This window comes from Silene latifolia, chromosome Y, assembly GCF_048544455.1.
Source record: "Silene latifolia isolate original U9 population chromosome Y, ASM4854445v1, whole genome shotgun sequence".
NCBI classification, from domain to species: Eukaryota; Viridiplantae; Streptophyta; class Magnoliopsida; order Caryophyllales; family Caryophyllaceae; genus Silene; species Silene latifolia.
In genome coordinates this window covers 85859302-85869510 of record NC_133538.1, presented here as the reverse complement: position 1 = coordinate 85869510, position 10209 = coordinate 85859302, and the positions used below count along the sequence as shown (strand labels likewise).

Sequence of the window (10209 nt, the reverse complement as noted above, 5' to 3'; positions counted from 1 at the left end):
TTTTGTAGGTAATAAAGCTTGGCCTTTCATAATGAATTTTGAATTCGTCCCACAACTCCAAGATGAGCCTTTTACTAACTATCTTGACCGATTCTACTACTTTTGCGATAGTCTCATCTCCCTTGGACATGTCCTTGATGGGGATTACTTGGGTCATTTCGTGCTTGGTGGCATGGATTCTGAGACCCGTGGATTGGCTTTAAAGTTGAGTAATGGGAGTCTTTACAACATGATTGGGCCAAAACTTTGGAATTTGTTAGATTCCATGGCTACCGAATGTTGAGAGTTAGCGTACCAATTCGATGTGTGGCGTATCCAAGAGGAGCTCAAAGTGCTTCAAGCTCGTTTGGAACAATTTTCTCAAAAGGAAGCAAGCCAATGTGAGATTATTTCCTCTCCTCATGCTCTCCCAACTTCCCAATGTGAGTCTTTTGACCCTAACCATTTTGAATTATTGGATGACGATGACGTTGAACCAACTTTCATTATTGAAATGCCCCTATTGTCGCTCCAATTTACCATTTCGTGGAGGAGGTAGTTGACAGACGTGACATGGATAAGCTTGAGCCCGACCATAGTGAAACGGATGAGGTTTTACCCGAGACATGTGAAACCTTTGAAATTCCTTTCACATGGGATGTAGTTGACCAATTCGAAGTTGATGGAGGACTTTGTAATGCTAATATAAAGGATAAGTGGGATGAACCCCCCATTTTTTATGAGTCCTACCACGTTGAGTTTTCATACCACCAATTTGAGACCGTTCATGATTATAATTTGTTCACTAACGGTTATTTTTATAGTCTTAAGCATGATGCTCCTTCTCTTGATGACGAGTGGAGTACGGTGGTTCTATTTGAAATCTCTCATGGGCAATTTGATAAGATTAATCCTTTCTTGCCTTTGATCTTTCATGCTTATATCTTATCAATTGCTTACATATGCTTGTGTATTGCTCATGCGCAGGAATATGATCAACTTCTAAGGGCGTTGACATGCTTTTTAAAGGATGATGGATATTCATTTAGGAAAAATTGTTTTACTCATGCTTTTTAAGACAATTTACAATTGCAATTTCAATTTGGTTTTGATGTAATAGTTAGGACAATAAGAAATTTAGCTTGCTTTCGTATGTAGTAGCTTGTCTTTCGCAGGTACTTTGCTACTTGGATTGGACTTTACCCCGTTTTCAAGCTAGCTTGGGGGAGGTTCTACGCGGTTGTGTGCTTTCTTTCCTTTCTTTATTTTCGCATGTGTCATCCCATCTCTCCTTGTTGGGTGTTCTTCTTTGTTTTACACATTGAGGACAATGTGTTGTTCTAGCTTGGGGGAGGGATTTAGTGAGTCTAGTTATGGGAAATCCACTAAATTAAAAATTTGAAAAAATTGAAAAAGTTGGTTGTTGTGTCCGCCCTTTTGTCTTATGCATAATGTCTTTCCTCTTTGCATTTCTCATTTTGTAGCTTTTTAAAGCTAATGAGTCGCACTTTCACTACTACAAAAACAGACAAAGAGGATGGTTCAAAACCGTCCTTAAATCTTAAAACAACCGTCCTAAAATCACCCGTCCTCGTTGCCTAAGAAGACGGTTAGCGACGGTTAGCGTGAAGTCAAACCGTCCTCTTTTGGTTTTAAAAAGAGGACGGTTGTGGATTTGAACCGTTTTCTTTTCATTTACAAAGAGGACGGTTGCGCCGCTTAACCGTCTTGCATTAAATTCATGGCGCGCGTAATCTTTGCACCAACTTTAGCACACTTTCTCTTTGAACCGTTTTCTACACATTTTTTTTAAATGAAATTAACGCGAATTTATGAATATTTCTCGCACAATTGTGGCTCGCATCCGTGCTTCTTGACAACTAGATTTTTGAAATGGAAATTTTTTTATTCATACCCTATACAACAATAATCGTATAGCTTAAATATTATATCCGGCTATATTACAACAATTCTTACATTTAGACTCTAAATCAAACCAAACAAGACGGAATAAGGTTTGAACCTCCAAAATACAAACTATCAAGAATTGATTTTTTAACAAGCACTAACATTAGTTGAGCCTAAATATTTCAGACATTGCCATCAAATACTTGCACCTTAAACTCCAATGCATATTTAGCCCAAATTGACCGCACCTCATCAATTTGCTCAACCGAGTATGTCTTTGGGCTTTAATCATGAACTACATACAAAGTAACCAAAAAACACAATTACAACTATTTACATATCAACACGTGTAATTTATATAAAATGAAGTTAAAATTGAAACAAAATAAATAAATGAAAGGACGTACACTTGGAAAGGGTTGCGTAGGAAACTCAAATCGAAATCATGTCAACTACAATGTATAGAAAATAAACCCACAAACAATAAAATAAACACGGATTAGAAAGGATGGGAATCCTTATGGATACAAGATGTGAACTTTAATGCAGTGTCCCTGAATATCATCAATATTTATTTATTTTATGATTGTGATTACAGACTTAGAGGATATTAGTAATCATTGTCTAACAATGAATACAAGTATGATCAAGCAAACGGGAGGGGGATCGGCAAGCTAGTTCAGATACAAAGACACTAGACAGTAGGCGAACAAGATAGGGATTGGCTAGCTAGATGACATTAGATTTGCTAAATTGTGCATAGCTCAAGGGTTGGGGCTACAGGCTTAGACTATGGCACTTAGACTGTGACACTGAACTCAGGTGGCTTAAACTATGACACTGAACTTAGGTTGCTCGTCCTGGGTCGACATGTTTAACTTTGTTCAAGGCCAAATTTATGACTCTATCATAGGACATATTTGGATGAAAGCACAAGACTCGTACCCTGCCCTCCACTCTTTTCCCCTCCCAATACCTCTTTCTTCCATACCCAAACAATGAAATGGTTATTACATATAAAAAGTTGGAAAGAATCATTCTCACCTGCTTTTCTTCACGTGCAACATTTATATCATCTTTCAGTTTGCCTTGGTTTTTCAGTGCACCCTTTGAACCAGCGGCAATAATCCTTACCTCCTACCACAAATAATATATATGATGAGATTTCCTTAAGTACCCAAAGCATTTCAAACAAAAGTTGCATACGCTTAATATGTCGAGATTTCCTTAAATACCACAAATAATATATATGATTTAGCTGCGGCATGTTGAAGTAATCTGCATCAATTCCTCTAATCAGCGCATTAATATCATCAGTTCCTCAAAATTGTCAGAAATTTATGTTAGCATTAGTTACGGAGCTGTTTCTCAATGTATCATAAAGTCATTAGGTTTAGCAATGCTGGTGTAAGGTTACTGAAAACTATACTCCTATTGATGTTGAGCTCAGAAATTAAGAGCGTGCTAGACGTTGGATCATCCTAGAGTGCAGTTGGATAAATAGAGCTCGATATCAGGAAGATTCTACATAAGAAAAGGTCTCAACTCTCAAGTATGTTACTCTTATCATTTCTTCAACCATTGTTTGAGAGTTTTTCTAGCTATTCTTGATTTTTCATGAATCACATGATTTCTAATCACTGTGGCTTAATAACCACTTATGAAGCTTTTTAGATATTGATACCTTCCTCGTTGATTCAGTTCTACTATACTACTACTATATAGGGTTGTTGTCTTTTAAACTCGTAGAATCATTGACAATCATAAGATTTAAGAATTAATTAGTATCATGTGTTGCACTGTGTTCCTGGTAAACGACCGCAACGGATGAGATTCGAATAGAGAAACTTATATAAGGTTTACGATAACTGAGCATTAATTTTACCTACTATACTTCCTCATAAGTACACAACGAGAACATTTTAAGCTCAGGTTCCTTAATTGTAATACCTTACTTTGTAATTGCCATGAGTTCACTTCAGTTAAGGAAGCTAGCCCAACATATGAACCTTCAGCTGGAGTATAATCTTCATCAGAGTAACTACACAATATCAGAACTATTAGACTTTCAGGTTAACAAAGGCAATTTTATTGTTTAGAACATAATTTCGAGAAAAGGAACAAGGATATAGTAATTATTCATTGTACCAACCTATCGTAAATTAGTAATTTACCAGAGAGATTTCCCTATTGATCCAATGGTTGAAAATCTTTTGAAGCAGAAAAAGAGTAAGGCCAGCTTTCTGTTTCAGTAAACAAGTGCAGCATTATCGTTGTCAGTGTTGTGTAAGTTAAAAACAATGCTCCATACTAAAATATCGGTGTCTTAGAAAGCCAAAAATTGAGAGAAGATATATTAACCTGCTCTTTATATTAGCATCCTCCCACTACCAACTCCAACCATAGCTGCATTTTCACTTAACATTATATTCGTAGTTGATAGCGAAGACTAGTTCAGGACCGCTAGTAATACACAATCAAAACAAAAAGTGTGTGAATGGCACTCAGGGTAAGTCGTTAGATATACCGATGACTAAGTAATTCCAATTAGTATCATAACGATGACTATATGTGAAGAGCGAAATACACAGTCATAATACGAAAAAATGAAGAGCAAATAACAAATAAACAAAGTATTTTAATTCAAGTCACATGTGTTTTGTCTCAAAGTTTATGTCAAGCACTTTTCAGCCTCATTTCGACAAATCAAATCTGCAAATAATATGTAAAAGGACTTGATAAAAATAAAGAATGCAATGAAAGAGTAATCTATCACTCAATGAATTATGTTATCATCTCCTCAAATCTCCATCGACAAAACCATGACACAACATAGATGGACACAATGCTACACAATAATAGCTTTATGATTGGAGAAGAATGACTAAGCACACTAAGAAATCAAATCTAAATTGTAGTTCTTCTAATTATTTTGCAGACTTAGTTCTGCAACGGTGTTCTTAATTAATGGTAACATTAGCATGACAAGGACAAATCAAAACTAATCATAAAATTAAAAGACCGAAAAGTGAAATACATACAAGAATCTACGGCGTACCGGAGTGGAGGCGTGTAGAGGCGGACTGAGTGGAAACGTAGTGAAGCGGTGATGTTAGGGCAATTGCTAATTACTATTAATAAAGGCGATTATTTGCAATCAGGGAGATGGCGTAAGGGATCGATACTGCACTAGAGCGGTGGTGCTGACGAGGGGCAGTTGCGTTGCGTTGGGGCGATGGAGAAAGAGAATGCGGTGGTGATGAGAGACGATTATGCCCATCCGGTTTAGGGCGTGGTTGTTTGATTGAATAAGAGGAATTGGGGATTTCAATTTTTTGATAAAAAAAATATGGATGACGGTTCAATGACTTAACCGTCTTGAGTATAATAAAGAAGACGGTTAAATTGACCAACCGTCTTTGTTGATTTTTCTAAGAGGACTGGTCTTTTTTTAACCGTGCTAAACATGATCACTAGAGGCGCCAAAATTAATTGTTTGATGCAAGACGGTTTTGTTACCAATCGTACTCTAAGTAGCGTCCTCTTAGCCCGGAATTGTAGTAGTGTTTTGACGGATTTTGTATACATGGGGATGTCTTGACATAGTGGGTGAGGGATGGATTTTGGACAAAATAGACTTGATCTTGACATTGGTAAGCTACATAAATGGTAAGGTAGAGCCTCCAAAAAGGCCGGTGCATCTTTACTCGGTCTCATTTAGGTGTGTGTAGTTTCCCCTCTTGGTGTGTGTTACATCAAAACGCACAAGTATGGCATTGGTTCCTTATTCTTAGACATGCTACGATAGTTTGCACATGAAGCCCTTTTGTTATAATTTCTCACATGCATCACCTATTATTGAGCCTTTCCTCATTATATGATATAAAATATTTGTTTCTAGCTACATTTCAAATTGCCTACCTTGTTGAGCTAGTAACCATCTTGATGAGTTTAGAGTGCTTTTGCGAGGTTGATGATGATGACGGGATCACTAATTCCCGTTGTGTTGTGAAAGAAAAGTGAGAAAGGAAGAAGAAAAAAATGATTGGAAAAAAATGAAAAAAAAAAGATGAAAGAAATGAAATGAAAAAAAAAAAAGAGAAGAAAGTTTTGATGAAAAAGAAAAAGAGATGATTGATCTTCCATAGTTTACAAAGAAATTGAGTAGGGAAGTTCATTTTGTATTTTAAAAGTTTTAATTTGGGCCATATGCTGCTTTGGTTCAATAGGCTATTGCTAAAAGATCGGTATTGGGTTATTTAAGCACTCTTTGCTCGTTTGGATGGTTGATTAGCTTGACCTTTAACTCCACATATCCAAACTCGTTTGTCTGCTTTTTACCCATGACCCCTAGCCTCTTTTATCTCTTCTCTTGGCTTCTATTTGTGCATTCTTGTTGGCGTTGTCTTGTTAATTTAGAATGTCACCATACTAGATTGCGAGCGCATTCTCTTGAGTCGTAGATATGAGAGTGTCACATTCACATATAAATTGCCCTATTAATTATATGAGTGTGAGTGTTTTTCTCGTGAGGAGTCCGATGTCAATAAGATCACGCAAGAGTCAAAACGTTCATTTGAAGTCATTCATGCTACGCCTGTTGGAGCTTGTGTCCTCCACAAATTAGTGTGATAACATTTGTAAATCTCTTATAGGTTCACAAGGGTATACTTCGTATATTTAATCAGTTGATTAGCGTTTACCTAATAACGGTTGGCTTGCTAGAAAGTTTGACGTTATTATCATACAGATGGCGGTGATCAACTGGTCCCTAAAGGTCACACCTATAGGATGTGTTTGAGAAATGTGGTTATAGAAATATAATCATATTGATGCCCAAAATGACTAAAAAGTTAGTCAATGTGTTGATGAGATAATTATTTAATGAAAATTAAATAATATTAGTTGAGACGAATTAACTGTCAATTCGTAAATTAAATATAATAAGTTATATTTAATTAAATATATGTAATGTTAGCTTGGACGAATTAATCTGTTAATTCGTAATTAAATATAATGTTATATTTAATATCAACAAGATGAGTGTGTCATAGTGGTAATAGTGAGGGTACACATACCAAGAGGTCATGGGTTCGATCCTTACTAGATGACAATTCAACACATTTTATATATTTTTGGAAAGACCAAAAATAAGGAGAATATACTCCTTATTTCGGTCAGTTAGGCCGAAATTAGGAAAGATTTTATTCTTTCCTAATTGACTCCAAATCTCGGTCAGTATAAGAAAGAAAAGGAGAGAATTATTCTACCCTAATTCTTTTCTTTACCTAGCCTCTCTCTCTCATAAAAAAAAAACACAAAACAACTAAATTTTACAGAAAATTTTAGATCGATTCTAGCACAATCAATAGGGCATATCTCATATCGTCTTGGGTGCAACTGATAGGCGAATATCAATTTTGATATTGTTCTTAGGCCAATTTTGCTAGGACCGAAGGTTAATTCTAAATCCTTTATACTTTGTTTATGTATTTTGTTTATGACTATTGATCATCACTTTTAAATTCGTTATAATCCTTCAATATAAAGGGAAGTATACAGATTATTTCCCACAAGTGGTATCAGAGCACTAGGCCACAATTTTTGATTTCGATGATTTTCATAAAAGTATATGTAAACAACATAAGGAATTTCGAAAAAAAAAAAAAATTTCGGCTGTAAAATTTTTTGACCGTGAGGTAATTTTTTTTACCGTCTGTTTTTTTTTTCTCTCGTTTTTCCCTCTTCTTTGTTTGATGATTTATTTCCAATTTCGGTTTTCGTATCATTGTTTTAATCAGTTAAAATTATCATATGAAGAATTGGTATATTTTGATTTAATGCAGATTTAAGTTAAAATTCATATATAAATTGTCATGACGATGATACAAGAACTTGTTTTTGCTATATAGTTTTAGCATATAAGATTAATCATGTTCATTAATTCATTTGCTAAATCATGATCTAAATAGCAACTGTAAACATTTTCTTCATCGGTATTGTTCTAGGGCTTATTGCCGCAAGAAAAAAAAGAGGGAGGACGGCTTATTTTTTTTAGGGTTTGCCGTGAAAAAAAAAAAATACTTTCTGTTTTTTTGTTTTTTCCTGGTAAGCCGAGAAGAAAAAATTTGGAAAGTTTTTTTTTCGTTTGTTTTCTTAATTGTCGTAGAGAAAAAATTGGAAAGTTTTTTTTCCTTTTGTTTTCCTAATTACCGAATAAAAAAAAGGGGGGCTGTTTTTATTTTCAGTGAGTGAGCAATTTGGAATTATAAAAAAAAAAAAAAAAAAATTGTTGTTTATTTTTTACCGAGACCAAATAAAAATTGGATTTTGTTTTTTATTTTGGCCGATTAGATATTGTGAAACGGTTCGCAACTTAAAGATATCATATTTTTTAAAGCGGATTAAAATTTTGACGGATAGAATTCATATTACAAGTTTAATATGGATTAAGAATGAAATTAATGTGATTAATTGCGGAATTGTCACTTAATTTAATTTAAATAGGTGGTTTGGATAAATTAATCAACATAATTATGGAATTGTGTCATGTATGTTTAATTTAATTTTAGTTGATGCTTTTAATTTTGTTGAATGAATCGAATGAATGGATTTTATTTACGTATTTAATTTTGCAATCGGTTGTAATTTGTAATACTTAGTGTGGCCTTAGTCAAATTATGTTTTCGTAATGAAGGAAACGTGATTTTTTATGTAATTATGAGATCTCGAATCTCCTTTATTTTAGTTTTGGGTTTTGAAATTAGAATGTAATAAATAGGTCAATTATGTAATTTTATTTATTGTAATTTCAAAGAAGACTAAAGATGGAGATAAAAGCTCACTCCCGCTACATGGATCAAGATGGAACATCAAGACAAGCTTCTCGGGTCCAAGGATGGATTCCAAACTTGTATTTATTGTTCATTTTGATAGGATAGGCCACACTAGGACTTTTACTGTTTTTACGTTTTCGTTCTTAGTGCTTTTCATTCACATGTTAGTTTTATGCATCATATTCCGCCTAAAACCAAACCACCTACTACTAAAATGCATGAAAATTGACTCATATAGGTTGTATGTTAATTTTCTTGGACATGCAGATGTCACAGTCTATAAGCCATCACCTTAGTTTATTCATACTCGCATGCTAGATTATAGTTCACTTAAAATGAATTAAAATAAAGTTGATGGGATCTTCCTCTAAAACGGAAATTGAGATTAGTCTTGATAAGGGCAAACATCTATGAATCTCTTCTTCGTTGGTAGGCCTAATATGACCCCTTCTACGCTGGGTAAGTAGTTGTGTTGACTTAGTTTACCTCAACATCATAGTCCGAAGAGTTTCTCGTGATTATGATGGACTAAAGATAGTATTTACAGAAATTTATCGACCAAGAATTCTAACGGTAGAATTAGCTAAAAGGTTAGCTTATCAATTTACAGAGAATTGAGTCTTGGGATCATTTATATAATTCTTGAGGGAGGTCAATTGTGTAAATGTTTTAAGTCTTCGCGTTATGACATTAGTTCATTAGACTTAAAATCAAAACGATGCACATGGTTATTATTTTTATTCTTCTTTTGCAGTGTAGAACACGATTATTTTCGATAATACTGTTACAACAAATGGCTGGAAATAACGCAATCCCAATGCCTAGTGCCACACTAGATCGTTCATCCTGGCTAAAAGTGTTCATGAACCAAATGAATCAGTCCACGCGAATAAAGAATGATGGGTCCAACTTTGCGGACTGGGAGGCGGCACTACGGAATGCTGCCATTGCTGACGGTAAGCTCAGGTACTTAACTGTGTAACACCCCGTAATTTCGGACCGTTATTATTTTGCGAAAGTAATTTATTAATCAAGTTGAATTTAATATTAATGTATTTGAAGTAATAATAATTCAAGGAAATGTAATTCTATTATATTTCGAAGTAAATTATTTATTTTGATAGTTTCGAAATGTTTAAAAATAGTTTAAACCATTTAAAAACCTTTTATTTCGAAATAAGGGCATATCGGAAAAAATGACAACTCTTTTGAAAATTGGGCAAACGATTTTGGAAATGGGTCATATGAGTACTCAATCTTCTTGTAATCTCGTGTTTAAGAACTTTGGCCTTGTCGGAATTTGCAATGACAAACGGTTTAATTATCGTCGAAAAACAGCCAAAAACCGACTAATGAAATTCCGCCAAAAATCCCGCTCCTCTTTCTTTTTGGGCGGCACCTTCCTCCTCCTTCCTATTTCTTCCTAGGATTCATTTGTTCTTGCTTTTGTTCCTCTTGTTCTTGACCGAAAATTCCAAAAAAAAAA

At 34.6% G+C, this 10209-nt stretch overlaps 1 long non-coding RNA gene across 3 annotated transcripts; it reads right to left on the bottom strand.

Annotated features, from left to right (window-relative positions):
- Positions 1-1864: 1864 nt before the first annotated feature.
- LOC141627404 (uncharacterized) lies at positions 1865-5194 on the bottom strand. Of its 3 annotated transcripts, none has more exons than XR_012536977.1 (7): positions 4946-5194; positions 4249-4350; positions 4062-4130; positions 3838-3928; positions 2932-3024; positions 2295-2339; positions 1865-2182 (listed from the first exon to the last, which is right to left on the bottom strand). It is a non-coding gene; the product is annotated as an uncharacterized LOC141627404 (long non-coding RNA). The 3 variants fall into 3 exon arrangements; XR_012536978.1 differs by having other exon boundaries at positions 3843-3928; positions 4040-4130; positions 4946-5170; XR_012536976.1 differs by lacking the exon at positions 2295-2339 and having other exon boundaries at positions 4040-4130; positions 4929-5169.
- Between the last annotated feature and the right edge of the window lie 5015 nt (positions 5195-10209).